At 47.5% G+C, this 27,476-nt stretch overlaps 1 protein-coding gene and 1 long non-coding RNA gene across 3 annotated transcripts in view; one reads left to right on the forward strand and one right to left on the reverse strand.

Moving 5' to 3' along the window:
• The window catches only part of HS3ST3A1 (heparan sulfate-glucosamine 3-sulfotransferase 3A1), a 75,114-nt gene that overhangs the window by 40,701 nt on the left and 6,937 nt on the right, over nucleotides 1-27,476 (forward strand). The gene's annotated exons all lie outside the window — the stretch shown is intronic.
• LOC123612080 (uncharacterized) overlaps nucleotides 21,140-27,476 on the reverse strand; it is a 249,017-nt gene continuing 242,680 nt past the window's right edge. For both annotated transcript variants that reach the window (XR_012499357.1, XR_012499356.1), the window contains exon 6: nucleotides 21,140-21,950. This is a non-coding gene — a long non-coding RNA (uncharacterized LOC123612080). The remainder of the gene's footprint in view (nucleotides 21,951-27,476) is intronic.

Consider the following 27,476-nt stretch of genomic DNA (forward strand, 5'->3'; position numbering starts at 1 on the left):
TTAAGTTTTGAAAAATATTATGAAAGTGATATGTGGTCTTCCAACGTAAACGTAGAGATTAAAGGAATCAGAGTTTCCCACAGCAGGAGCTTTATAAAACTCTTTGACTGTTTAAAGCAAACTGCTGGAAAAAGATATATTTTATCAATTGACCATGCATTTTTTCAATCCATTAAATCATACCGTATTCAAGATGGAAGGGACCCTAGAAATTGAAATCAAATGAGATAATTACAAAAAAGTGCTTTGTAACCTGTAAAACATTTTGCAAGGATAAGTGTCGATGACAATGAGGTTTACTCCCTTCCCTTAACTGGACCTTAAATCATCCTTTTGTGACCAACCAACGAACCCCTTAACTGGAGCTCAGAGCACGGGAGAACGTGTTGCCCAAGCCAGGCAGCGATGCTGCAGTATAGATTGCTGCTTGAGGACGTTTTGGTCAGAAAAGCTTGGCAATCAGAGTCAATTAGAAATTAAAAAGAAACCACTCAGACTTCCTTTGTACAAAAATGCATTTCATCTATACCTGAGATGAACTGCCTTTTGCTGGGACTCAGAAGATAAGTCTGTCAGTCTGGACCTGCAAGTCTAAAACGTTTCATGGAGGGGATTTGGGCTTATTTACCTAAGTCCAAACTGTGGCACAGAGGGGTCCCCTTTCTTACAGCTCTTCCGTGGTGAGTTTGGGACATACAGAGTGGAACGTCAAATTTCATGGTTGGTGGTGAGCTTCCAAAATCAGTGAGCTACAAAATCAGAATTATTGAATTATCTCTGAGAATCCTTTAGACCCACAGAAGCCCAAAGACCAGTCATGTATCAATTTTGTCTCTGGACATTTGGCTGCAATGTTCCTCTTTCTGTGTTGTTGGAAGCCAAGGTCTCTTGAACTGAGCAGGGTGTCATAAATACATTATGCTCTGTTCTCTTTGAGATTGATTAGTTGAATGTGTTGAGGAATTGCACGTGATCTGATGTCACTATACAAGTTTCCTACTTTACCCACAGATTGACTCGTGGTGATAGGACTGACAGGTAACTCAAATAAATTTGAAATGAGGCTGTAATAACAAGTATGCGGTGCTGTGTAAGGAAAAAGGTGCTCTTTGGCAATGTTTCCAACCTGTTTAGTGAAACCACAGAGAAGGGCCACCGACCCCCAGCTGACTTGAGTGCCCTCCTCTGAGCGAGGACCTCAGTTTAGAAGAACATTGGGAGTTGATACAAGATTGGCTCCAATGAGGGCCGCCTGCAGTTCCTCCCACTCTTATTTGTGCATCTATTTCTTATGTCTCCCATCAAGAGGTGGAATTTAATTATTTCTTCTCCCCTTGGATCTGAGCTGGCCAGTGCCAGGGGCCTGACAGCTTCTACTTTTGCTCCCTTGGAGCCCTGAGCTACCCACCACATGAGGGGGCCGACCTTGATGGAGAGAGAGACCAGCTAGTCCCCAGCTCTTCAGCCCTTGCAGCTGAGGCGTGTGAGTGAAGACACGGGGGTCATCCTAGCCCGGCCGAGCCCCAGGATGAATACAACTGAATGAGTCCGACTGACATCACGTGGAGCAGAAGCACCGCTTATACAAGCCCTTCCCAACAGCCAGAACCGCGAGCAAGTCAGCGCTCTGTCGCGTTAGGCCTTACCCTCTGTTGAACAGCAGGTAACTGAGGCAGTAGGCCGGACCCCTGACTTCATCTCGTAGACTCTTCCCAGACACTTCTCCTTCCTCCTGATAGTCTTCCCCTTCTGTACCTTCCGGTGCTGCCCAGATTCTTGGTGAAGAAAAGCAAAACAGAAACAAAACATCAGGGGCTTCTCAGGGGTAGACCCCGCACAGCTTCCCTTCCGCCCGGAAGGGGCTGGAGGACCCGGCTTCAGTGGCCCGACGTGAGCTCAGCTTCGTAGAGCGGCCCCGCTGCGGGTCGTGGTTTCGTGAACTCCCCATTCCCTGTTAGTTTACCGCTGCCTGGTTTTCAGTTCTCATTGTGAAGGAAGACCGTGACAGGTGACACACAATTTCTCAAGAATTCAAAACCTCAGGGAGGAGGCGGCGGTGGTAAGGACCAGAAATGGGACGTCAGCCACTTAAAGGGTAAGGGGGGGGGTGATTTCTAGGAAGAGAAAGTGCTACCATCAAAGTATCAAGAACTTTGAAAATCAAGTAACTTGGAAAATGGTGAGACCACCTCTCCTGGGTTACTCAGTGGCCAGTCTGGATGGAATTGTGCCCCGTAAGCTCAGAGGGTGACTGGGTGCAGCAGCACAGGGAGCTGTGTGCATGAAACTCAGCTGCATGTCTGAGACTAAGTGCTCGGACATGTCGCTTCTCTTGAACAGAAAAACACTGTAAAATGGATGTGTCCCTTCAAATACGCAGATGCAGCACTTAGAGACCAAGTAGATGTTTCTTGATAGAAAACACTTTTTAAAACCTTGGCAGGGAAAAGCAATCTGCTAAAGAATGTTTATTGTATTCGCTGAAAACTCAGTTAAATTCAGCGAGATTGTACCTAAGAAAACACTGGAGCCCCAATGTCCGCCTCACTGACGTACTGACGGCGTCGGGGCAGGGGGGACGGGATAAATGAGTCTTACCACTTCCAGTACCTTGGAATCACCTTCTGCCTGCGCCCCAGGGGATCAGTTCCCACTGCCTTCTCCCCTCCCTGCACCCCTGTCCTCGGCCGCCTCGCGCCTGGTGGAAGGTTGTAAGATTTTTCAGTGAGGGTCAGCTGCCTGTAACACTTGAAAGAAAACTGAAGGGGAAGATTCAGTTACAATTCAGTGTGAAAAGTGAGCCTTCTACCCAAGGTTTGCTCACTGCTGGTGTGCTGGTTTTAAAGCTGAATTATAGGTGCAATACGTTTGCCAGAGACACAGGCATTAATTTTTCTCAAACCATTCAAGATTGGGAGGACAGAGTCGGGGGAGCAGGGCGAAGATAAGAGTTTCGCGATGATTTACTTACCTGTGTGCGAAGTAATGGGGACGAGGGGGGGGTGGCTCGAGGAGCTGAAGGTGACAGGGAGGGCGAGGACGCCGCGGCGCAGGGCGGCCTGCCGAGAGGAACGGCGGGCAGTTGTGCTCAGGTGACACGAGGTTGCTCTGTTTCTCTAGCTGCTTTGTGAAAACACGCATGCGTAAAATACAGCACCTGATGCGGCCGTGTGTGCGAAGTCCACGCTGTCCACCCAGGACGCGACGGTGCTCCTAGCCTGCCTGCCTGTTAGCTCGTTCCTTTAGTAGAGCTAAACTGCGTCTGTGCTGAGCAGGGCCGTGGCCATGATCCCAGTGTGTTCAGGTTGGGCGGGGTGGAGAGACTGGCCCACAGCCCACCCCGGGATGATTGAGGGGTTCTTGTGGCACAGAGCTGACGCCCCACAGGAGCCTGCGTGGTGAGCGAGCCCACAGACCCCGTCTGGGGCCGCTGCGGGCAACTGGGAGAAAGCCTGGACCAGGAATCTGTGGAGTCCTCCCTCAGCCAGAAACTAGCTCCCTGCAGGACCAGGTGGGTCATTCACGGGGAGCAATGTAAAATGAAAATGAAGGGGTCCTTGTTAAAAAAGTTATTGATAATTTTTAGGCGCAACAGCAGAGCACTGCCCAGAGGGCGGGGCCCTTCTGAGCACGGACCCTGTGCGGTGGCAGGTCTGATGCCCACAAAGCCCCTCCTGACTCTGTGACTGGGATGAGAGGCTTCTCATTTGGAGGGTTCAGTTTCCATGCGTGAAACTGACTGGACGTGATTGGCAGTTCTCCCCTTGTTGCAGGTGGCGGGGAGTGGGGGGCATTGGTGGGGTCAGTTAGCAACATTATTACTAAGTCGGATCTTCTCTCTGTTATGAAATTCAAGCCTTCAGTCCAAAGGACTCTCCCGACCTGTTCTTCAAACCATCATCCGTGCACAGAGGTCTGTGGACCCTCTTGGGTGCTCAGCCGGTGGGCAGCAGAAAGTGGGGGCCACTTCTCATAAAGCAAAAGAGACCTTAGGTTAAAAATAGAATGGGTTTTCTCATATCTATAAAGTAAAACCAAGTCCATTCAGTTGCACTGAAAATTAAGTCTTTGTGTTACCCCCCCCCCTTTTTTTTAAACAACTTAAACCTTTTTTGTCCCCAAGCAGAAACTTAAAAACATAGCATAAGCTCATTTATCTTGGAACTGACTTGGTGAGCGACTTTGGGAGGTTTATGTGTCTGGAAGGAGACCCTGAAACCCAAGTGCCTTCTTTAAGGCTGGGCTCTGAAGTTGGACTTCTGGGTTATGACAAATAAGGACAGGATGAAATATAACTTTCCTTGTGTTAACCATGAAAGGACCACAGAACCTGAGCATGCAGATTTGGCATGTGAGTTCTGAGAAGCATCATTTTGTGTCCAGCAGCTGCAAAATGAACGACTCTGTGGTTCTCTGGGTCCTTTAGGGAAGGTTCTGGAGTCATCAGAAAAATATGCTGATATTTTAGTTTCTGGTCTTGATGAGAGAATCTAAGATAATTCTGCAGATCTTTTCCCCTTTTCATGCCCCAGGGAATACACAGTGAGTCAGTAAAGCCATTTTTTAGCATTGGGAAGGCAATTTGGCATCAACTTGCCATCTTATGTGAATACGTGTGTTCCTGACCTAAAGGTGTTTTGCTTTGTTGGTAAGAGGAGAAAACCTGATTTGGAAGAGGAGAAGTCCTGCAGTGCACCTGGCCTGCTTTTACAAGTTTTCCTTTTCACTTTCTATTCACCCAGTAACAAATACAGTTGGCCTTCGCTCTTCACAGATCTGTATTTGTGAGTTCACCTACTTGCTGAACTGTGCTTGCAGCCCCCCGGGTTTTAATGCAGCGCTTGCACGGGCACTTTTGGGCATGCACAGAGCACAAGAACTTGAGTCACCCTGGTCGTGGGTTCCCACCTGGGTCACAGAAAGCAGCAGCACTCTGCCTTCCTGTTTCAGCTCACACTGTGAACAGGTGTCCTTTTGTGTGGTCTGTTCAGTGCCGCACTCTTCACAGTTCTGTGCTTTTTGCTGGAGATTTCGCTGTTTAAGTTGGCCCCTAAGCACAGCGCTGGAGTGCTGTCCTAAGGCCAGGGTGATGTGCTCTGTGGAGGAAATCCCTGTGTTAGATGCGCTTTGTTCAGGCATGAGTTACAGTGCAGTTGGCTGTGAGTTCAATATGAATGGATCAACAGGATGTGTCACGATGAGGTGTTTTTAAACAGAAACACACATATAACAAGGTTATGTATTGGTTGATTAATGAAAATGTGACCAGAGGCTCATGAGAACCTAACCCTGTTTTCCCATAAGATCATGGTTCAGTATCCACTAACTGAGCATCCGCAGGACTTTGTGGAACACATGTGCTGGGAAGGATGAGAATAGACTATGTGTGCTGAGAGCACCTGTTCAGGTGCAGAATGCAGAGTGCAGTAGAACGTGTCCGTCCTCGAGGGCTGCTTAACGGCAGTAGTGATCATTTGTGACAACTACTCGCTCCAAGTGCCGTAAATACTTTACCTTCTTTGAATTCTCTCAGCAGCTCTAAATCAGGCCGTAAGCCACTTATAGGAACAAAAACTCAAGTTGGCACAGCCACTAAGTGACACAGCCAGGATTTGGACCCGACTCGACTCACTGACCCCCGGGTCATGTGTTTATCCTCCATGCCCTCTGTCTCTCCGGGCAAGAAGAAGACAAGTCACACGCTGTCACTGTTGGGCTGAGAAAAGGACGGTACCAACGTAGACATTTCTGGTTGGTTTTCTCAAAAACACCAAGTCCATCCTGGTTTCTCCTTCTAGCTTGCTTTATCTGTTACAATGTTCTCAGAGGAACTATTCTAGAATCTTTTTTCTGATTTGTTGCATTAAATATAAGGCAGGAATTTTAAACAAGCAAGAAAAGATCCTTATATCTAGTTACAGTCCTCTTTCACAGCATTCATTACTTAATGAGTTGTTTCTTGTTTTGGTTATTTGTCCTCTTTGATCGGTTTACAGGCTGTATCTACAGGAAGTTGCTTCTATGCAGGTAACATCTTTTGTATCTCAATACGATCAGATGCCAACATTATCGATTATTTTGACTTAACCCATTTGCAATCGATGAAATCAACCTCAGATGACCAACACAGAGGGAGTTCCTTCTGCCTTAAAAATAAGTTCAATAATTTTTTTGTCTTTCCTTTTAAAGTCTGGAAACTCTTTTAAAGCAAGGTCTGTGTTCCAGAACTTTCCCTTCCAGACGGGACTTAGGACAGTGGCATTTCCCCCCTTTTCCTTCAAGGTTGCTATAAAAGATAAAGTGAAGTAATTTATAAAAATCACCTTAAGTTCTACCTGGCTCATGACAGGACGCAATAAATACTAGCTCTTTCCCTGCTCTCCTTATTAAGCGGTTTATTCCTGCTGAGTAGTTGAGATCATCCGTAAGGCTAGTGTGTAAAGGAGAAACTATTATGTATAGTAAGTTCACGTGTGTAGACATCTCTTCAGTGTAGAGCCCCTCCCCACTCCAGGACACATTTCATTCAATTTAATCCTTACAGCATCCCTGAGAAAAGGATGGAATAGGCACCATTGCCTTTAAAAAAAATACTCTCTTTGCTAAAATGATGAGATGGGGTCTACAGAGGTTGAGATTATTCAGATAAGATCACAGATGTCACCAAAAAGAACCTGTTATAGTTCCTCCGCTTTCGTCATGAGGCGCAAAGCAGGTATGTCAGTATATTGCTTACTAGTTGCAAGTATTTCTTGGAAATAGTCAAAGCCACCAAGATTATAAAACTGCCAGACCCCGAATCCAGCCCGCTGCTTTTTGATACTCTTATCTTCAGCTACCCAGACGCTCCAGATTTCGCACTTTGTCCGAGGATGACAGAGAATGGCTGTCTTTCCCCATCTTGAGTATCCTGTCAACCAGTAGCAAAGAATTCCTTAATTCTCTCTTAAATGCTGGATCTCCAGATTCCTTTTCTACATTGGTCTTTCCTTGTTCCTCTCCTCCTGTCCCCTCAGGCTTCGGATCCTCCTGGAAAACTCTCTTCCCCACCATCTTGCCTCCATCTCCTCGATGCCAGGATTCCCGCTTGCTCCTGGGGCACAGCCTTCTTTTCCTGATTTTAGGAACTCTGGCTTCCTCTTCTGGAACTTGCTTCTGCCCCCAACAGCTTCCGGACCGTGCTTTTGCCAGTCTGAAGCCTGAACTTCCGAGTGGTCCCCTCTGGTCTTGTGCCTCTGCAAACTAGAAGGGTGTCTCTGTGTCCCCCTGTTACTGGACAACCAGGTCTCTCGCAAATGTGATTGCAAATGCACACATGCGCCCAGGAGCACGCTTGCATGCACAGAGTTCTGTCTGCACACAGGAGGCCGCTGCAGGTCCCACTTCAGCTGCCCCCGCTCCAGCCATCTGGGCAGTTGCCAGAGAAGTCACTCGCTGGCAGGCCCGGCTTCTCCGCCACAGAGGGGGCTGCTTCAGCTCGTCCGGCTGATTGTGTCTGCAAAGAAGCTCGATTTTCAACTCTAGTTACAGCTGCTAATTCAGGCCTGGCCTTCTGCTCATTCATCTTTTAAGTGTTCAGCTTCTGAATCCCACTGGGTTCCTCTTTCCTACCACCTCCCCTTGATGTGGCCAGAATAGTTAACGCAGACGGCTAGTAAACGCTGAATCACTGCGTCGGTGAATGAAGCGAGTGTCTGTGTGAGGTATACAACTTCCTGAGTGGGTTTAATGGAAGCCTAAAGAGATTTTTCACAGATTCATGGGTTTTCAAAGGAGAAATTTGCATATTAATAAGAAGCTGTTCAGACTGATTCGGTTAATGTGTTTGGAGTAAGTATAATTAAATGTCAAAGGAGACATATCACGAAGTAATGAAGCTGAAGCCAATTTATCAAAAATGAGGTCTAGGGAGAGACATTTCAAATAATAAACAGTTCTCTAACCTTCCTTTTTAAGGTGATTTGCTTAGTCTGGGCCAAGATTTACATGTTTTTTGAGACTCGTTCAAACAAAGATGCTGGGAACAGAGTGGGGAGGGCAGGGAAAAAGAAGGGACTTTTTCCTTATTCAAGTTTATAACATTCAAAGAGGTCTCTCCTGCCTGCAACACTTTAAAGGGTACAAAACCCATTTACTTTTCCTCTCAGATAGTGGGATGTGGGTGGGATCAGCACCTCCACTCCACCCCCACATACACAGCTGTCATTTGCAAACTCCTGTTCTAATGGGAGGAAATGTCACATGTGAGGGCAGCTGGCCACTCAGGAAGTGCACCTATAGCAAAAATGGATTGAAAATTTAAAATGCAGCCCTGGGTTCTGGATTTTGAAGGTGAGCTATTTACTAATGAGTGTGTCTAAGGATCTGGCCATTCTTTGAACACTCTATCCATGCTTTGCCTTGAATTCACTTGGGAGAGAAGCCGTGTTAAAATTACGCAGCCATCTTTTTATGCTTTAGTCCCTAAAGATTTGATTGAATTAATCAAGAAATTCAGGTTTGTGCAGTAGACGGATTCTCTCGAATTCTAGATGACGCTGAAGTGACCTCAGAAACAGGGGCTTGACTGATCGGAGGGAAGCGCTCAGCAGTGCCTTGGTTGTGTTTACCAGACACACACTGCTGAGGGGCCAGAAGCGCCAGGGCCGCTCTTACGCGGAATAGGAGGCTCTTTCAATAGATGACTGGCAACTCAGCAAACCTCAGGCCCGGAACTTCGCAGTTATGCTTCAGTGTGTGCGTCCGGCTGTCAGCTTTTCTGCCTACCACAGAAAGAGTACATTTCATATTCCTGGTCCCACCGTTCACTGGGCTTTCCACACAGTGACCAGTTGGAAGGACCAAGCACACAGCAAGCTGGGAACAAAACCCCTTTACTTTTATCCTTGCGTCCAGAGGCACCAAGGTCAAGGGCAAAAGGTGCAATTTTGTGAAAGCAGTTACTTTGTTTACTACCATCACACTTTGATATGAAGTGCTTTTGAAATCCTCAGTCAGCCCGCAGAAACGTACTTCCCTATAGCGTGGCTTCTGTAGTGTTGGCGGCTCTTATAAACGTAGGAGGATTCTGTGGTCAAATACGAGTGGAGAATGAAGTCAACAAACTTAAACGGCTTTTTTCGTGGTGGACCTTTAAGAGCTGTGTTTCTAAGGCTCACTGTGACAAGTAAATGGGATTTGTCATGGGCAGTGTTTCCCACGTGACAATGAAAACCCCTAGGACAGTGTTCCTTGGAATACAGTTTGGGATCAGATTGTGACTTATAAAATGAAACCTTTGTTAGGATGGATAAACTTCACTGCTAGACTGTGATGACAGCCTTAAGGAAGTTATTTTAGGATCCAGGGGGCAGGTCCTTTTTTTCTCCTGAATGAGTAGATGGGGGTAGGAATATTCCCTGCCAATTTCTTTCTTGACAACATGGGCCTGGAGACTGCCTTCTACATGACAGATCACTGTTATGATTGTGCTCTAACGCGGGACAAGCAATGCACTTTCTCCCTAACAAATAGCAGGGGCTGTGTGTTCAAGGAAACCACCTGCGTGGAAGTAGAGTATCTTTTCTCAGGCTGTCAAAGGTACTGTGCTGTGCAATTTTCCGTATCTTACTGCTCCGGGTAGCACATTGTTGCCCCAGGGTTACCATTTCCCCGCATCAGAGTCCACAGACCAGTAGGCCTGTACAGACGGGGCACTCGTGACAGCTGCGTGTCTCGGACCCTGTGCTTTCCGGCTGTGTCAGTCCAGCCACCCCCGCTCCCAGCCCTGCATCCGCGGAGCTCCGTTCCCCGCGCGGCCTGGCCCACACCCTGCTCCCTTCTATCGTCGCGCCTTTGTGCCTATGCTGGGCCCACTCCTTTGCTTGAAATGCCTATTTGCTTCTTTTCTACCCATTAAACCCCGACTCATTCATCAAAGGAGACCTCAAACACCACTCCCTTGGTGACTTAGCTTTCCCCTGTGGTTGGTTCATCACATCCTTTCCTGAGTCTTATGCCATCTTGTCTACAACTCATTCCTCTGTCACCATTTGGGTTCTCCAGGGACTAGGTCCTGCAGAGGAGCTGGGAGTGTAAAAGGTGGCTTGGAGGGGCCACTTGGAGAGGAGACGGGGAGGAAGCAGGACTGGGCAGACCCAACGCCGCCCAGTCTCTGCCAGCCCCAGCAAGGAGACCTGGAGCAAAGCTGCACATCAGAGGGGTCCCAGCCCGGGCAGACCGGGCCAGGCTTCCGTCACCACCTTGTCCAGTCTGACCGAGAGCCGCCTGGAGCAAAAAGTCTGGACTTGGCAGTGAGATGGACAGTGAGGACTCCCGACAGCTGGGGCCTGTCAGCTGGCCACACCCGACTGGGCTGGGCAGCAGGCCCTTTCCTGAAGAGGAGCAGGCAGCTCACCTCTGTCCTCCGCCTTGTTGCTGCTCATCAGAGTTTGTGCTCTTTGACCTGCGTACCCAGAGGGTGATGGGAAGGGACTTCAGAGGCCACGCGGTGGTGCCTCTGCATTTTACAGGTGAGGAAACGGAGACACCGGATTTCCTTCATTGCAGGATCCTAGCTGAATCGAACCCCAAATCAGGATCTACTAGATCAGTCCAACCATTCCCAGTCCTGTTCCCTCATTCCAGTGACATTCAAGTATCCATTTATCCGGCCACCCCAGGAGGCACTGCCTTTTCCTGGGGGCCAAGGGAATGAATGCTGATGGATGTCGAGTAAGAGAATGAGGAAATTATTAGTCATATCTGCACTAGGCCCACAGTAAGAAAAAGACAAAACCTGTATTGACACTTTAAATATTGGGCTTTTGTGACTCGAGGTCCCCAGATCATTACAGGTAATGAAGGGGGGCTGAACCCATGAAGACAGCCCGCGGCAGCAGTAGCCGGGAGTCTGAACAAACCTTCGTTCACAGAAGGAAGAAAACCAACAGGCAGAGTGGGAGTCCCTGGCAGCGAAGTGTGTTTCCCTTTCTGTTTATTGGTCGCCCTTCGCAGGAGCTGCTGGGCTCCCAGGTCCTTTGAGATGCACCCGCCAAGACTCTGGGCGCCTGTGAGGCGCTGTGCGCTGGCGGTGGGCGGGGCTACCTCCTCCCGCAGGGGTCCGCCCTCTCTAGGGTGGGATCTGCTGTAGTCACCAAGCCCAAAGCCGGTGACGCCTGTCTTCCTGGTCCTGAGGGCTCTTGGTTACTCAGCTCCCTAAAAGGAAACGCTTTCCACATCAATAATTAAACAGAGCAATTAGGGGGACTTTAAAAGTATAATTAGACAGAATCAACTCTGTGTCCCCTGAGCATTCTTTTTCTTTTTCATGCTCACTCCCTCTCTCCCCTCCCCCTAAAGTGTCATTTTGCAGACACTGGAGGCCTCTGTTTTGCGTTTCAAAGCCCAGGCAGGAAAGGGAGAAAGCAGTCAGTGGAGAAGGATGGACCTGAGCAGGGACAGGAGCACGGACCCCGGCTGCCCAGCCTCAGTCTGGGTGGACCTGCTCTCCCTCCAGCTCCCGGGACGGGAGGGGTGGAAGCGGGGCAGGCGGCTTCGGGGCACAGGCGGTGGGCAGGAGGTCCCTGAGGGTGGGGTCCTGGTCCCCGGAGCTGTCAGGCACCCAGCCAGAAGCACAGCGAGGGGGCCCCAAGGGCCCCCGTGGGGAATTAGCTAGCTCTGCCTGTGGCCCTTCACCTCCCTCGGGCCCGTCTCACATCCTCGGTGAGGAGAGTCCATGTCTTCTCCTACCTTGAGGGAAAGAAAGCCAGTCCCAGGCCAACCAGACACTGGGAAACACGAAAGTTAAAATGGGTCCTGGTCCGCCTGGTCACGTGAACGAAGTCTCCCCTTGTCTCAAAGGCCCCATGAAACGCCGGAAGAAACAGCTGCGCTAAGGAAAAGCAGCATCAGGGCAGGAGCGCGGCACAACCCGCGCGCCCAAGACTGTCACAGCCTCGCTAAGACACAGCGCAGGACGGCCTGCAGGAGGGAAGGGCGCTCCGGCCGGGGCCGGCCAAAGGAGGTGTGGCCTGGGACGGACGCAGCGGAGCCACCTGCAGACCCCTCGGCTCAGGTGCCAGGACCTGAGGGAGGATGTGTGCAGCGCAGTGACTAGGGGTGCACTTGGCCTCCACCCACCAGCAGCCTTCACATCCGCCGGCAGGGCAGGCCCCTCCCCTCCAGCGGCAGGTGGGAGCTCCCACGGCTGCTTCAGGTCTCAGCTCTCTTGTGTCCACCCCCCATCTCCTCCTGGTGGACTGTTCATTTGGTTTTTCACTTGACAAAGTGAATCCCAGAAAACAGATACCATTTCTCTTCCCCCTTCCTCTGGCCCTCCCAGATTTCAACAGCAACTCAGAAAAAAACAGAAGCCGGCTCAGCCCTAGATATAGACAAATGTAGATTCGTCTCTGGTGCCCTGAAGGTCCGTGGGCAGAAACCCCATCAAACATGAGCCTTGTCTGTTACAAGAGCATAACCTGCCGGAGGAATCAGAATGAACGTCCTCCCTCGTGTTCCCTGCAATACGGAGTTTCAGCATTAAATAGGAGAGAGCTTGAGAAGAGTCTCTTGCTTGTTTTCTCAACAAGAGTTCGGTTTTCAGCTGAAAAGATTAACTGAATACTATGCAAAAGTAATGAAAATGGCCCCAGTGAATCCTGATTCCAAAGGGAAAAGTTTTATCAAAGGATGAAAGAGGAAAAAACAAAATGAAACAAAACCCTACAATCATCTAGATGACCAAAACGGGTTCCCTGAAAAGAAAATGAGGTTAGCATTAGCTGTCGTCCCCAAAATGCATCTCGGCAGGCATCGGCCTCGCGTTGCTGAGCTCTGTTCTGAAGAAGAGCGTCAGGACTTAGTGACTGGTAATCATCCCAGTGACCTCAAACAGTTAAGAAGGAAAGTCAGGCGTCATAATAAAAACCAGTGAACTCCAGTTACGTAGTAAGACAGGGAATTATAACCCGTGGCGATTTGTTGTTTATAAGACACACTGAAACAATATGAAATGATGTTTACAAATATGAGAGTGGTCAGAGCTGACCCATCAGGTGCGCAGACGTGCCCAGGCACACGTAAAGAGCACGGTGCCGGGGGGCCAGACCTGCGCCGGGCAGGGTGACGCTCCAGGTCAAAGACTTCCAGCGAAACAGAAGGACCCGTCTTCCATCATCAGGAGTGCGACCCAGGGCTTAGTTTTCATGAACCTTTATGCGCTGGGTGAATGCAACCACTCAGCATCGAAAGAGAAAGTGAAAGCTGGCAGAAATGCCCTCAGAATTTTTGATGTTTTTCTTTTCCTTTTCACATTCTGTTTTGAAATAATTATAGATTTACAGGATTCCAAATAAAGAGAAAGCCCCTGTGCACCCTTCCCCCAGCTTCCCTCAGTGTGAGCGTGCCTGGGGATAGTACAACATCAAAACCAGGGACTTGGCACTGATGCAACTCAGAACGTGTGTGAGGTGGTTAAACGTATCACAGCACTAGCAGAAGTTTCTAATACATCTGTCTGAATCTTTGCCAAAGCTATTGAGAAAATATGGGTAAGTGTATAGAACTCTCAAAAATGCAATTTATTTTGATAAAATAAATAGGTATTAGAAAGTTACCTATCCTACAAACAAAAGAGAGGCCCTTTCCAAAAGTCTGGAAATTTTATAAAAACATTTATAATTGGCCACAAAGAACATGTTTCCTGAAAGTTTAAATAATGTTAAAACTCACACTTTGACTACAAGTGAGAAGTAATAAGAGGAAATGTAAAATTAACAAAACTACAAGATTAAAACCTGTTTTCTTCAATAAAGAGGAAATCTAATCTTCAGTAAGAGATCACTTAGATAAGAGCCAAATGATAAATGCCTGTATTACTTGTACAGTAAGTGATGGAAGAAGAGTGAATTCAAGTTCCTATGTGTTTTAATATCAAGTTAGAAAAGAGTAAAATCAATTAAAGTCAACATTCAATTAAATTCATTCAAATGCAGAAACTAGAAAAGGAGTGAAACCTAACTAAATGAACAATGAGAATAGATATGGTCAAAAATATCAAATTAGAAAACTCTACAGTAGTGAATTTAAAACACAGAACTTCCTCAGCTTATGATAGGATTACATCCCAATAAACCCATCAAAAGTTGAAAATGTCCTAAGTTTAAAACGCATTGACTACATCTCAGCCACCCAACATCATGATCAGCTTCACCTGCCTCACGTGTGCTCAGGACACTCCCGTGAACCTGCATTTGGGGAACATCATCAAGCACAAAGCCTCTTTGATAATAAAGTGCTGAGTATCTCACATAGTGGGTTGACTACGGCACTGAAAGTGAGAAACAGAACCGCTGTCTGGGTGCAGCGTGGCTGTAAGCACACGGCTTGTCCACGCTGGTGACCGTGCGGCTGTCCTGGTCAGTGTCACCAGAGTGCACAGTACCACTTGTCACTCGCCTGGGGGAAGGTCCAAATTCAAAATTCCAGATACGGTTTCCACTGAACGTGTATCGCTTTTGCAGGATGTCAGGTCAGAAAATCATAGGTTCAACCATCGTAAGTCACAGACCATCTATATACCTGAAATAAATTATCCGTTGAAAGACCCAAGTCACCAAAACTGTCTGCAGGAAACACAAAGACATCAGTTATTGAAAGGCAACCCAAATTAAATTTAAAACAACCAAACAAAAGCAGACAGAATGCTACTGAGAGAAAACTGAGAGATTTCTCCTTGTACCACCACTCTCCTCTGTCTTTATGTGAAAACACCCTCCTCACTGTGGGGGACCCTGTTCTCTCCTTGGGCAACAGCCATCCACCGGTTGCCGAATCCACCAGCCCTCGCCGTCCTTGCAGCATCTGGCTTCTGATACTGTTGACCAGGACCACTTTTTGAAAGGACTCCCTACCGCCGACTTTGTTTTTCACTGGCACCGCCCTGCTCCTCCGCTCCTTTGTCCGTCAGTTGCTACATCCTTTGTCTCAGTTACGGGCTCTGTTTCCTTCTCGAGAAACCAACCTGATTCTTTGTCTTTTCCTTATTTCACCTGCTTTCTATGTAATTCCATAGTCAGATCTTGACATCACTTTTCTTCTAGAAAGGAACTAATGTAAGAGGAAGACAGACAGAACTCTTGGTCTTTCGCTTGAATCTAGAGTCTTTTAGATGATTCTAGAGTCTTGGATTCTAACCCTGAGACCCAGTTCCTCCTTTCTCCGTTACGTGTAGCTTCTCACTGTTGGCCACGCCTCTCGCTTCTGATCCCTGTCTCAGCCCATTTCTGATGCATTTCCAAATGCGCGGCACTTCTAGCTCGTTCTGGACTTCTGTTTCAGCTTGAGAACTTGTCCTTCACTTCTGGGTTCTAGGGTGATGTGGCCAAAACTAAGAGCACCATCTTCTGTTGTCACTCTTTTTGGGGGGGTAATCTAGGAAGCTTGACATACAACAGCTCTGGGATCGTTTACCATTGTACACTGTTAATTGTATACTCGTTTCAGTTTGTATGTGTGTACTTCATACATCCCTAGGGAGCAGATAGCATTTCTTGTATGACTTGATATTCATCGGCTAACTGTGATCTGTCTACAAAGTTAGACTCTATAAGTAGACATTGTTTGACAGACTGTCTCCTAAAATAGGTGGTCGACCCTGTGGTGAGGGGGCCAGGTTTTGGCTTCACACATTTTCCTTCAGCACAATCTGCTGGGTGACCTGTGATGCTGTTTGATAATTTGTAAGTCTCAAGTAGAGATAAATTACCACGACTGTCGATTGTCTTAATAAGGTAGAAGACAAAGTCATTATTAGCGGTTGAAAGAAAACCATACTAAATTTAAAACAGCCAAACAAAAGCACGCAATAACTTTTTGGGAAAAAATTAGGAATTTTTGAAGTGGGAGACTAACACCTACCTCTCAGCAGCACGGGTGGGTAACTGCTTTGTGAGCGCAGGGTGGTCTGTCAGTGCTGGTCAGCATGACCCACGTTATTTATATGCTTATGCATACAAAGTATGAAATGCATGTTCAAGAAAGAATACTTGCTCTTACGTTCCTCTGTCTGGTAGTTTTAATCCTGTCATATTTTATTGTATTCTATTCTTCTCAATGTAGGTGACAATCTTCTGAACAGTGGTTCTTGGCAAGGGGCGATTCACGCTCCCTCAGGAGACACTTCTGGTTGTTGTCGTGCCCCAGCGGTGGGGGAAGGATGCTACTGGCATCTAGTGGGTGGAGGTCAGGGATGCCGCTCAGACCCTGCAGTACACAGGACGGTCTCCAGCAAAGGGCTGTCCCTCCCCGGATGTCAGTAGCAGAGGGCGGTTGTACCCAGAGATCTAAAACCACTTCTTTGCTGGGACTACCAAGGAGGGGGGAGCACTGCCCAGAATAACATGCCAAGGGTCTTCCAAGAAGAATGATAAGAAGAACTTTTGTCTTTATAGAGACCCCACAAAATGGATTTTGGTGAACTTTTCTATCCCCGCTTTCCCTTACTTTAGTGCATGACATACTCTTCCTTTAAGTTTATGTCAGCTAGTGAGACTGAGGTCTTCGAGGCCATACATGGCACTTCGAGGTTGAAACACTAATGAATGCTTCTCTGAGTGTCCATGGCAGCGGAGTCAGCGCTCGGGGCCATTGGCAGTGATGGCTTGGAACTAATGAGCTTCGGGTGCCAGCGGTGGTATTTGAGCTTCGTGGGGCATTAAGACCCAACCGCCCTCAACTTCTTTCTGACCTGCTTGGGCCTCTGTTACTTCAGAACCCAGGAGTGAGAAGCACTGCTGAAATGGCAGTTTATTCACCATCAGGCTAATTACTTCTTTTCCCAAGATCAGGACTGTATTTTGGAAGGGCTGGGACATCTGAAAGCCGAGAACATCCTGCCTACTGGGGCAGGGAGGCTAAGGCAGTGTTTGTGTCCCTTCAAGAGGAACAGGCGATTAGCAAAGAATCCAAAAGCAGTGCACAAAGTGGAGGGGCTTGTAATGCAGTCTGCAGACCAGCCCAGCCAAGAAGCAGGTTGTGACAGACTCAGAAGCCTGGACTCAGGAGGGGCTCCACGGCACTCAGCTGCTCCCGAGTAGAAAGGAAAGTCCACGTGCATTCTGCACGTGAATGGCACGGCGCCTGGAAGGGCGCAGAGGCTGCCTTTGGTCGGGAGGTGTAAGACCGCCTCGCCACGCTCTCGCCGCGCTCAGCGCGGAGGGATGCTGGTCTTGTTTTTCTCTGAATAAGCGACACACTTTATTTATCTAAATACCTGTTCCTCAGCATTCTTAGCTATGATCACTACGGACTGGTTCTGCAGACATACGCTGGTTGGGAAATATTTTAGAGGTTGCTCTGGCCCAGAGGGTAGAGTCCTGGTGGGGGTGAGGTCACCAAGCTAAGGAGGAGAGCTTGACAGAGGGGGGAGAGAGATTTGTTCCTAGTTGATTAATAGAACATTGGACAAATTATTTCATGTGTCTCAGCCAGGCTCTTGTAATATTTGAATGTGTGGTTGGATTGTTATGATCTGTAAACGTTGGTTTCCCCTTGAACTTTCTATGGATTTAAGAGGATTGGAGAATCACAGAACTGCCCTAATACAGAGGATTTTTTTGTGTCTTCACTTAAGCAGATATTAGAAATAAAAACATAGCAGGGAAAGGGGAGGGAATAATGAGTTACTGTCACCAGCAGTAGTATGTACACCAGGTTTTGACTGATTGTTGGCCAGGCTTCTGACTGTTTTAAAGGCAGAAGCAGAGACAGCGGCAGATGACTGAATTTGATTTTCGTAACAGTGGTACTTTTGATTATTTCCATTAAATGGAGGGGGACACTGAGACACAGAGAAGACATTCTTGGGTCACATAATTATTAGGAAATGGAACCAGATGCTTCTAGTCCCCAACCTTGACCCATTTCCCCATCCTGCTACGTCTGAGTTCTGTGCTTCATACCGGGGGATGGGCCTCTGACATTTCGGATTTTACAGTTATTTTTAAATGCCTTGTGGGCAGTTAACGATGTTTGTTGTAGCTTAATATGGGGAGAATCATCTGACCAAATCAATAATAGTTTGTAAGTACTTTCTTCTTTTCTAGACTTGCTAGCAAATTTAAACCATAATCATGTCTTCTCCCGGACAGTTGGCAGGAATAAATGAAATAACTATACACGTCGGTATCCAGGTAGTTATAAAATATCTCACTTATTTGAATCATCTGAAAGTCCAAACTAGATCAGCCTCAAGGAGTTTGAGATCACATAGCGGTTGGCCCTTAACTGTGGCTAAAAACAAACTGTTACCATCACCATCGCCGCGCTCAGCCATTTAGCTTATCTGCTCACGTGTACAGCATCTTAACACTTTCTCGTCGTGGCTTTTCCCATTGCTAGTAAACATAATCAGTAGCTCGAGGACCTCACCCCCAGCAGGAGCCACCTGCATCCTTACAAAAATGGGCTAAAATAGAGATGGACTCCTTCGCTGATGTTCAGACCATCAGTGTTGCAGACAAGAACCAAAGCCGACCATTCAAAAACTTTTGCAGACAAAGGCAGTGCTGTAACTGTTTCAACTTCATCCTGAGGCTGTCGGAATTAGGGCCTATTTCCTTACCTACTCTGCTTTTGGCATTTTAAGAATAAATTAAAGAAGGAAAATGAACCAACTCAGAGGTAGCAGTTCTACTTCTCACAGGGCACAGCAGTGCTGTCAGTGTTGGGAACTGAAAGCTGACCAGTAATTCCACTCCCTGGAGGTCACCGCTCTTAACAGTTCGGTGCGCATCTGTCCAGGTTTTTGGTAAGCTGTTATTATATACAAATACATCATATTACTTGTTTGTGGCTAAAATCAGGTTTCATAACGTTACCACAAAGCCTCAGAGACCCACAGTTATTTATCTGACAAGGCTGCAGGGTTCTCTGATCTGGGCGGCCTTGCTCATGTGTCTGTGGTCAGCTGTGAGTCAGCCAGGTGGCTGTCCTGCCCACATGTCTGGGGAATCAGCTGGCCAAGGCTGATCGAGGGTGGTCTTTGCTGGGATGACTGGGTGACTCAACTTTATTCCATTTGTCTTTCATCCTCCAAAAGGCTAGTCCAGACATGTTCTCACGGTGACAGCCGGGCACACGAGTGGAATATACAAGAGGTTTTACTGTACAATTTCTTCTTGAAATAACTGCACACTTGCTAACGCTCATTGGCTGAAGCAAGCTGCATGGTCAAACTCGGTGTCAAGGTAGAGGAAAACAGATTCCACTTTCATGATGGAAACGCTGCAGAATCCATGGTACAGGGCAAGGACAGAGGGATGCAGAACTGGGGCCATCGACACACTAGCCTGACAATCTCTGAAACATATTTTAAAAAAGCGTATTGTTAATTGCTTGTTTTTAACAACTGCGAGGTGATATCCTGTCATTTTATGGCTTATACTATGTTGAAGGTCTTTCTTAACTTGCAATAGATATAACGCAATCTTTTCAACATTGCAAAATGTTCCTTTACCTGGTTACAGCAGGAGTTTGTATCCAGTCCCTGAATGATGGACATACACACTGTTTCCTGTTGGGGAATTTCTGAGCAGTGCTGCAGCAGACAGCCGTTTACATCAAGGTGTGTGTGCTGACACTGGCATTTCAGTAAATGGAACCTGGAGAAAAAGGACTGCGGGGCCCCTCCTGCTTTATCCTCCAGTGAGGCTCAGACACTTGTAGTCCCTGCATGTGCCACCACCTTCTGCGCCTCCACATTTCAAACACTGATTCTTCTGAAATCCTCCCCCTCTTCCATTTGATGGGCGACAGGGAAACCCATGGTAAAGGGAATCGGCGTGTGACGTGACCGGTGACTGGCTCGCAGTCTCCCCGTCAGACCCACCCTGCAGCACCCGCGTTCGGTGCGTGCAGTGGGGCCGTTAGAGCCACTCTCACCGTCATTCTAGTCTCCACACAATCATGAAGTCTTCTCTAAACTCCGTAAGTAGACAGGTGCTGCTCCTCTGCACGTCCAGACACTCCCGTCCGTCACTGTCCCGCTGAACCACGTCTGCTGTTACATCTCTGTTGGGATGGTCAGCTCCTTGCGAGCAGGAAGGTTGTCATTCTATCCTCAAAGCTCCATTTCCTAAGGGCTGCTGGACCCCAGTAGAAACTTAAATGTGTGCTAACTAAAAACCTTACACTTGGGGTCAAAAATTTTTCATAAAATTGGAACTATTCTCGATTCTAGCTTTCACTTTTCATCTAGTTGCCAATGGAAAGAATTCCGTGTCACGCTTCATCCATTTCACCGAGAGCCACACACTTAACGGGCCTTTGCGTAGCATCGTTTGCTCAACATACGAAGTGTCCTCCACCTCCCAAGTCACTGGTGTGAGTGCCATGACAGTGTGCGTACCTCCGGGACCAGGAATCAGAGTAGGAGGAGAGCAAAGAAATGAGTGCTCAGTAATGCTTGCAAACGATGCTTTTGTATCAAGCAGCTACTTCACGCTAGCCGACACGAAGCACTCGATAAGTTACCTAAGTTTTCTCTCAGCTAATTCCTTCCCTCCCTCAGGCCTCCAGAAAACCAGAAGCAATGTCCATCCACAGTGTTGGCAGCAACACAAAACCACGTTTGTCCCCAGCATTCAGATCTTTTGTTTGGAAGACACAGAGCAGGAGGTCTGGAGAAGCACTTCCCAGGGACCAGAGCCCCGTTAGTCATGAGAGCAGATGTTTAACGTTACAAGTGGCACTGTGCCAGCCCTCAGGGACAGTTTAATAAATCGGTCTGTGCGATACATGGGACTTCGCAGATGGTGCGACTCTGAGCTGAGTGCTTCTTGTCTAAGAGCCCTGGGACGCCCTCCACCTGTGTCCCTGTTGGAGCGGTTTTCTCCTTCCTAGTGACACGTGTGATGGCTCCACAGACACTTGTTGACGTCTCTCCTGAAGCTTGCTTTGTCTGCGTGCCTCACTTCACGATCATGCCGTTATTGTGGAGGTTTATTTTATGTCAAAGAGTGATTATTTTGGAAGTTCTCTTAGAGAGACAGAATGTAGGTAATTTTCTTTTTTAATTCAAATACAGTCAGTTACAATGTGTCAGTTTCTGGTGTACAGCACAATGTCCCAGTCATGCACATATATACATATATTCGTTTTTATGTTCTTTTTCATTAAAGGTTATTACAAGATATTGAACATAGTTCCCTGAGCTGTACAGAAGAAACTTTCGGTTTTTTTCCATCTATTTTTATATATAGTGCCTAACATTTGCAAATCTCAAAACTCCCAAGTTTATCCCTTCCACCCTTTTCCCCTGGTAAACATAAAATTGTTTACTATGTCTGTGAGTCTATTTGTGTTTTGTAGATGAGTTCATTAGTGTCCTTTTTCTTTTTTTTAGATTCCACATATGAGTGATATCATATGATATTTTTCTTTCTCTTTCTGGCTTACTTCACTTAGAATGATGATCTCCAGGTCCATCCAGGTTGCTGCAAATGTCATTATTTTATTCTTTTTTGTGGCTGAGTAGTATTCCACTGTATAAATATACCACATCTTCTCTATCCAGTCATTGGTCAATAGACGTTTAGGTTGCTTCCATGTCTTGGCTATTGTATGCAGTGCTCTTTGAACGTTGGGGTGCATGTATGTTTTCAAATTAGAGTTCCCTCTGGATATATGCCCAGGAGTGGGACTGCTGGATCATATGGTAAGTCTATTTTTAGTTTTTTGAGGAATCTCCATACTGTGTTCCATAATGGCTGTACCAGACTACATTCAATATGGGTAATTTTCTGCTGTTCAAAACCAGGGAAGCAGATGGCAGGGTACCAATGGCAGACTTTAGAAAGAACATCCAGGCAGTCCAGGGCCCCAGACCCTACAAAATCACAGCTTCATGTTGCTTCTCTTGTTTTCAGCTTTAAAGATATATTGATCAGAAGCTCCTCTGTGTCCAAAACCTAATAGACAGGGAGGAAAAATCAAGGCAATCAAACCAAACAAAAAAATGTACCATTGTCAAAATGTAACAGAGAGCCTTCCCACAGTGTCAGGGCCTCCCCCTCACGCCCTCAGCCTCTCAGCTTCCCCGCTCTCCTCCCTTGTCCATTTCCTGGCCAGGAAGGCACGTGTCTTCCCGTAGCTCCAGTGGCACTTGTGCAAAGACCGCTAATTCCAGGCCATTGGGAGGGCTCCGTGGGGGGCAGCTGTCCGCAGTCACATACAAGCTGGCAGCACAGCTCTCAAACCCATCATTTATCAGACCATCAGGGGCCAGATGAGCTTAGATGGGGGTCTGCGTGGAAGTCGCTGCAGAGCTGGGGGGGCTGCCCGCCCGCCCTCGGCTGTGCCCTGCGCACTTTGATCAGGAATTCCACATCCCTTTCTGGACTGTAGGTCTTAGAACACGGTTAAAATTACCAAAGAGGACGAAGAAAAATCAATTCTTCCTTTATCAGGAGATGTACCTCTCCTGCTTCAAAAGGATTGTAAGGGGACTCCCCTCCAGGAATGGACTTTACTTTTTAAGGGAGCTGGAACCTCCAGGTGGCCAGACCCTGAGCATACTGCATTTCCAGGATTCGAGAAGAATGCTGTATCCTGGAAAGAAAAGTGAACTGGGGGCGGGAGGACCAGAGTGTCAGCCAAGCTCTGTTTCCATCCAGCTGCGTGTCTTCTCAGAACACCCCCCACTCTGTGAACCCCCGGTGCTGGGGGCGGGGCTTCTGAGACACCTCTCACCTCTGTCTGCGGTGCGGTGGCTCAGGAGGGCACCGTCCTCCTGCCGTGCTCTCTCCAGCGCGTTCTGCGTCTGCTGCCTGTCTCCCCGTAACCCGTCACGCCCTCTCCCTGCCTGCCTCCCTCGCACCCACCCACACACACCTGTTATCTGTGGTCTTTTCTCACGTAAATGTTCCTTTTCAGATTCTATTCCGTTATAGGCTATTACAAGGCATTGAATGTAGTCCCCTGTGCTGCACAGTAGTGCCTCGTTGTTTATCTGTTCAGTATATAGGAGTGCGTGTCTGCTACTCCCCAACTGCTAATTCACCCCCCCCCTTCGGTCACTGTAGTTTGTTCTCTCTGTCTGTGGCTCTACTTCCGGTTTGTAAGTAAGTTCATCTGTATCATTTTGGGGGGGGTTCCAGATGTAAGTGACATATGATGCTTGTCTCTCTCTGACTTCACTTAGTATGACAGTCTCCAGGCCCATCCATGCTGCTGCACATGGCGTTACTTCATTCCTTGTTACAGCTGAGTAGCATCCGTCGTGTATAAACATACCGCCGCTTCTTCACCCATTCATCTGTCGCTGGGCGCTTAGGCTGTTTCCACGTCTTGGCTACCGTAACTAGTGCTGCTGTGAGCACTGGGCTGCAGGTGCCTTTTACGAGTTAGAGTTTTCTCCAGATGTACGTGTGTCATTTTTATAGCTAGATTTAGAACCATTCTTTAAGACTTAGTTCTACTCTGACTGAACTTAGATGTTCCCTCACTTTCTTGGACTTTGACTTCATTCTTGAGCTTTATTTTTGCTGCATCTATTATTGTCCAACTGAAATGTAATCTGAAGGTCACTTTTTTCTCAAGGTCGCCTGTAGGGTCTTTTTCTCTTTAGGCTCCTGTTACTCAGGCCAGTGCCAGACTCCCTCTCCCCCTTCATTTGTCAGTGGCCTAGTTAACGTGTTACTTTGCCTGCCTTTCTGTGTGAACGCCTATGAGATACTTTATTCTCAAATTCTGAAAAAAAAATTTACTAATACTTTTCAAAGCCTGGCTCTCTGCCAGGGCAGCAGGAGGGCGAGACACAGCAGCACAGGGTGCGGGCTGTGAGGAGACACTCGCTCTCCGGGTGCTGAGTTCTGGGCTCGGGGACAGAAGAACAGTCATCGCTTTCTAGCTTGGCGCATAGGGGACGTCTGATGTCCAGACACTGACCCTCTGTGAACAGGCGACAAGCTCCTGTCCTTTTCCAGGTGCTTTCCTGGGCTCTGGGTGCCTCGTAGATCCTGACGTCATGATGTCTGTGGGTTTTAGTTCTTGATGCTGTTAGGGCTTGCTCTCAGGATGTTCTCTGATATCCTGATGGGACTTTGGGAGAAGGTGTCACTTCCCAGAAGCCAGACACAATTTTAAACCAGAGTCTGAGATGCAGTGCTCTGGGTTAAGAATGAGATTTTAAATTTTACAAGTTCATGAGTTCCCCAATGAAGCAAACTTAAAAGGAGAAAATCAGAGGGTGAAGCAATGAGTCTTGGTCTATTTTTGTATTTCCTAAGAGTCAGCGTATGATAATAAATTGTAGGATTGCTCAGGAGACTCTGCGGTTCTTTACAAACATAAAGGATCATTGCTTGAACTTACGACCCGAGGCACCCCCTGCCCCTCCCTTTCGGGGCTGTCCTTCTCTCTGCCCTGGATACAGGTGCCTTTCCTGCCCTTTCATGAGGTTCCCCCAAATGACCGAGAATCTTTGACTTCTCTCGCCGCCTCTGCAGTGCCAAGGAACATTGGGTTGCTTTCTTGAAATAAGCTTTTTTGCTTTGTCACAAAGCCCAGGGAGGGTGAGAACCAGCTCCTCCTCTCTCTCTGCTTGACTGTGGAGAGGTTTCGTAGGACTCTGCTACCAAGGGCAGTGCGACCTGTACCAGCCTTTAATTTACGTCTGATGATTGACTATCTTGATGGTTTGGTTTTACAAGAGCTGCTCCCCAAGACGGGGTCAGTGTGGGAGCCGGTTTGCAGCCATAAGTGTTCCTCGCCCATAGAAACCAACTCACAAAACAACAAAAGGGATTTGTCTTTCCAGCCTTACAAGGCACATTTGGAGTGGGGGCCCTCAGAACATCAGCAGGAAAAGAAATACTGACATGGCTGGACTTGGCCCGAGGGAGGCAGGCGGCCGCCTCCTCTGCTCTGGGCTCACACATCAGGTCCCCACGGGAACCACCTTCAGGCCATGGCCATGAAAAGAGCATGTTTTCCCTTGAATTTTCTGCTGCCAGAGGCTTCCAATAACAGGCACGTGGTTTTGTTTGGTCGTAGAGACTAAAAAGAAAGCATGTGTACTTGGGCCAGATTTATTTATTTTTCAAGGTAAATTACCTTTGCCTTACAGCTCCGGTCCTCCCCTGACAGAAGAAAGTCTTTGAAAAACATGTGATGTCTGTTACCTGTGTGCAAGACTCTGGGCAGAATGATTAATACTGAGATGAGAACGGAAGTAGTACATTTAACATCCTTCTGTTTTTCTAGAATGTCAAAGACGGCTGTAACATCAACCAAGACTCCTGCTGCTGTTGCCTGGTTAATGGGGAGGTTGAAGGACTGGGTGCTTTAGAGCAGAAAGGACCTGGATTTTCATTCTGTCTCTTTCACTCTTGACTGTGTGTCTTTGCACAGGTCACTTCCCTCTCTGAGCCTGTTTCTTCATCTGAGAAATTATACCAGTAATTCTAGCTTTGCACTGTTGTGAGACGCAGTAATGCACCAGATCTTGGTTCGTGGTAAATGCTTCATCGTGTTCTTCCTAAGACACCGTGACTTGCATTCTTGGCTGCCCCGCATCTGTCACTGGTCATAGCCCTCTCCGTGAATGTTGCCTTCTAGCAGTGATGGTTCAGGCACAGAGGGAGCATGGAACAGACAGGGGTCTCCTTAGTCCTGGCCTCCTTGAATGCAGCGAGCCCACCTGGCTGGTGGACTCCGGGGTCTTCATCTGGCAAAATCAAACTGTCCCCATAAAACACTGACTCATTCCCATCCCTCAGACCCTGGCAGCCACTGTTCCACTTTCTGTCTATATGGATTTGACTCGTCTAAGGACCTCATGTAAGTGGAATCACACAATATTTGTCCTCCTGTCACTGGCTTACTTCACTTGGCATCATGGCCTTGCAGTTCATTCATGTTGCAGCAGGTGTCAAAAATTCCCTTTTTAAAGGCTGAATAATATTCCACTGTCTGCAAAGGTCACAATTTGTTTACCCGTTCAGCTGTCTATGGACTCTGATGTTGCTTCTACTTTTTGGCTATTGTGACTTCTCATTTTGTTTTTTAGGGACAAGGAACAAATGTGTGCGACCCACCTTGTCATAAATCTTAATTTGCTTGTGAAACCCCTTCTTCTCCTCATCTTCAGGAAGAAACAAATAAGATTCTCTCATTTTTCCTTATAATTCTAGTTTCTCCCCAGTTCTCCTTCCCCATGCCTATTAGACCTGTCTCCAGGTTCTCACCATGTAGAGGTGCAGTTGGAACAGCCTCCACTGTCCACCTGGACATTAAGGCGTCTGGGACCCACCTGCTCCGTCACTCAGTGGACTTTCTCACTCCCCACCTGGACTTGTTCTGTCCCTGTGCAAATCTCACATGTCTTCTCACTGCACACATCCTCCCACTCCCAGAGGCTGCCTGGTGTTTCTGCACAGCTCTCCTCCTACTGGGATGGCTCCGGTCCAGCCCAGGACAAGTGCTCACAAGGAGCAGAGTCACAGGATGTGCCTCACTCGAGTAAGGAAGGTAGATTTATTTCTAAATTCTCCTAAACATTTCAAAATATGACACTCCAGAATGCATGTGCATTTCACTTTACATGATCCAGGAGCTCTTCTTGAGCATCAGTATTCCAGTTGTAATTGAAAACTGAATACAGAAATTAAAAGGGAGATTGCTATTTAAAGAATCCTGTTGTGAGCCCTTTCACAAAGCAACTGTTGTCTACAGTGTAAGCCTCCTGAAGGATGTATTTACATAATCACATCTTCCTTTCTGCAGAAGGTAGCCTGCAGGCAGCCCACGTCAGCCCCGACCGACCCCAGGCTAAGCCAGTCAGCTCCCCTCACACTGCAGAGGACAGAATGATGTGTTTTTCTTACGAAATCTTATTTTAGCTGTTTCCTCTTCAAACTCCCACTCTGGAAAGCTCTTTTCCCTACCCTATTGCAACTTAAAATATGGTCTCTCTTTTCAGAGATATTAGTTGTCTCTCCTCCAGCCTGACACAATCTGCAGCTCTAAGCTCTGCGGAAGGGCTGTGGGGACCTGAGCTTTTCCCCAGAGCCGGCCGGAAGGAGGGCTGGGCCTGCCCACCAGGACTTCCCGAGTGAAGCGCGTTGTCTCTGTTTCACTGGCCGAAATATGAGGTTGGGGAGTTAAAAGTAAGAGATTACAGGAAAGGTGGCAAGAATGCTGACTTTTTTTTTAAAAAAGCAACAAATACTCTTTCTTACTGTTTCAGTGGTATTTGATGTTTGCTTTCACTGTCTAAAAGGTTTTCACACTTTTGATCCAGTTTCTCTCATTGAGATTGTCCAACAGTGTCTAGAGAGATCCCCTGGCTCACTTGATAAAAGTGTAACTGAGCTTCCACAGTAGGTTAGTCTAGCCAGTGTCTAGTTCCAGGAAGGGGGTTGTACGGTGACAGAACCCGTAGATCCGTGTCATACGGGGGCACCGGCATCGCACAGGCAGGAAGGACCGTCTGC

Source organism: Camelus bactrianus, chromosome 16, assembly GCF_048773025.1.
Source record: "Camelus bactrianus isolate YW-2024 breed Bactrian camel chromosome 16, ASM4877302v1, whole genome shotgun sequence".
In the NCBI taxonomy this organism is placed as follows: domain Eukaryota; kingdom Metazoa; phylum Chordata; class Mammalia; order Artiodactyla; family Camelidae; genus Camelus; species Camelus bactrianus.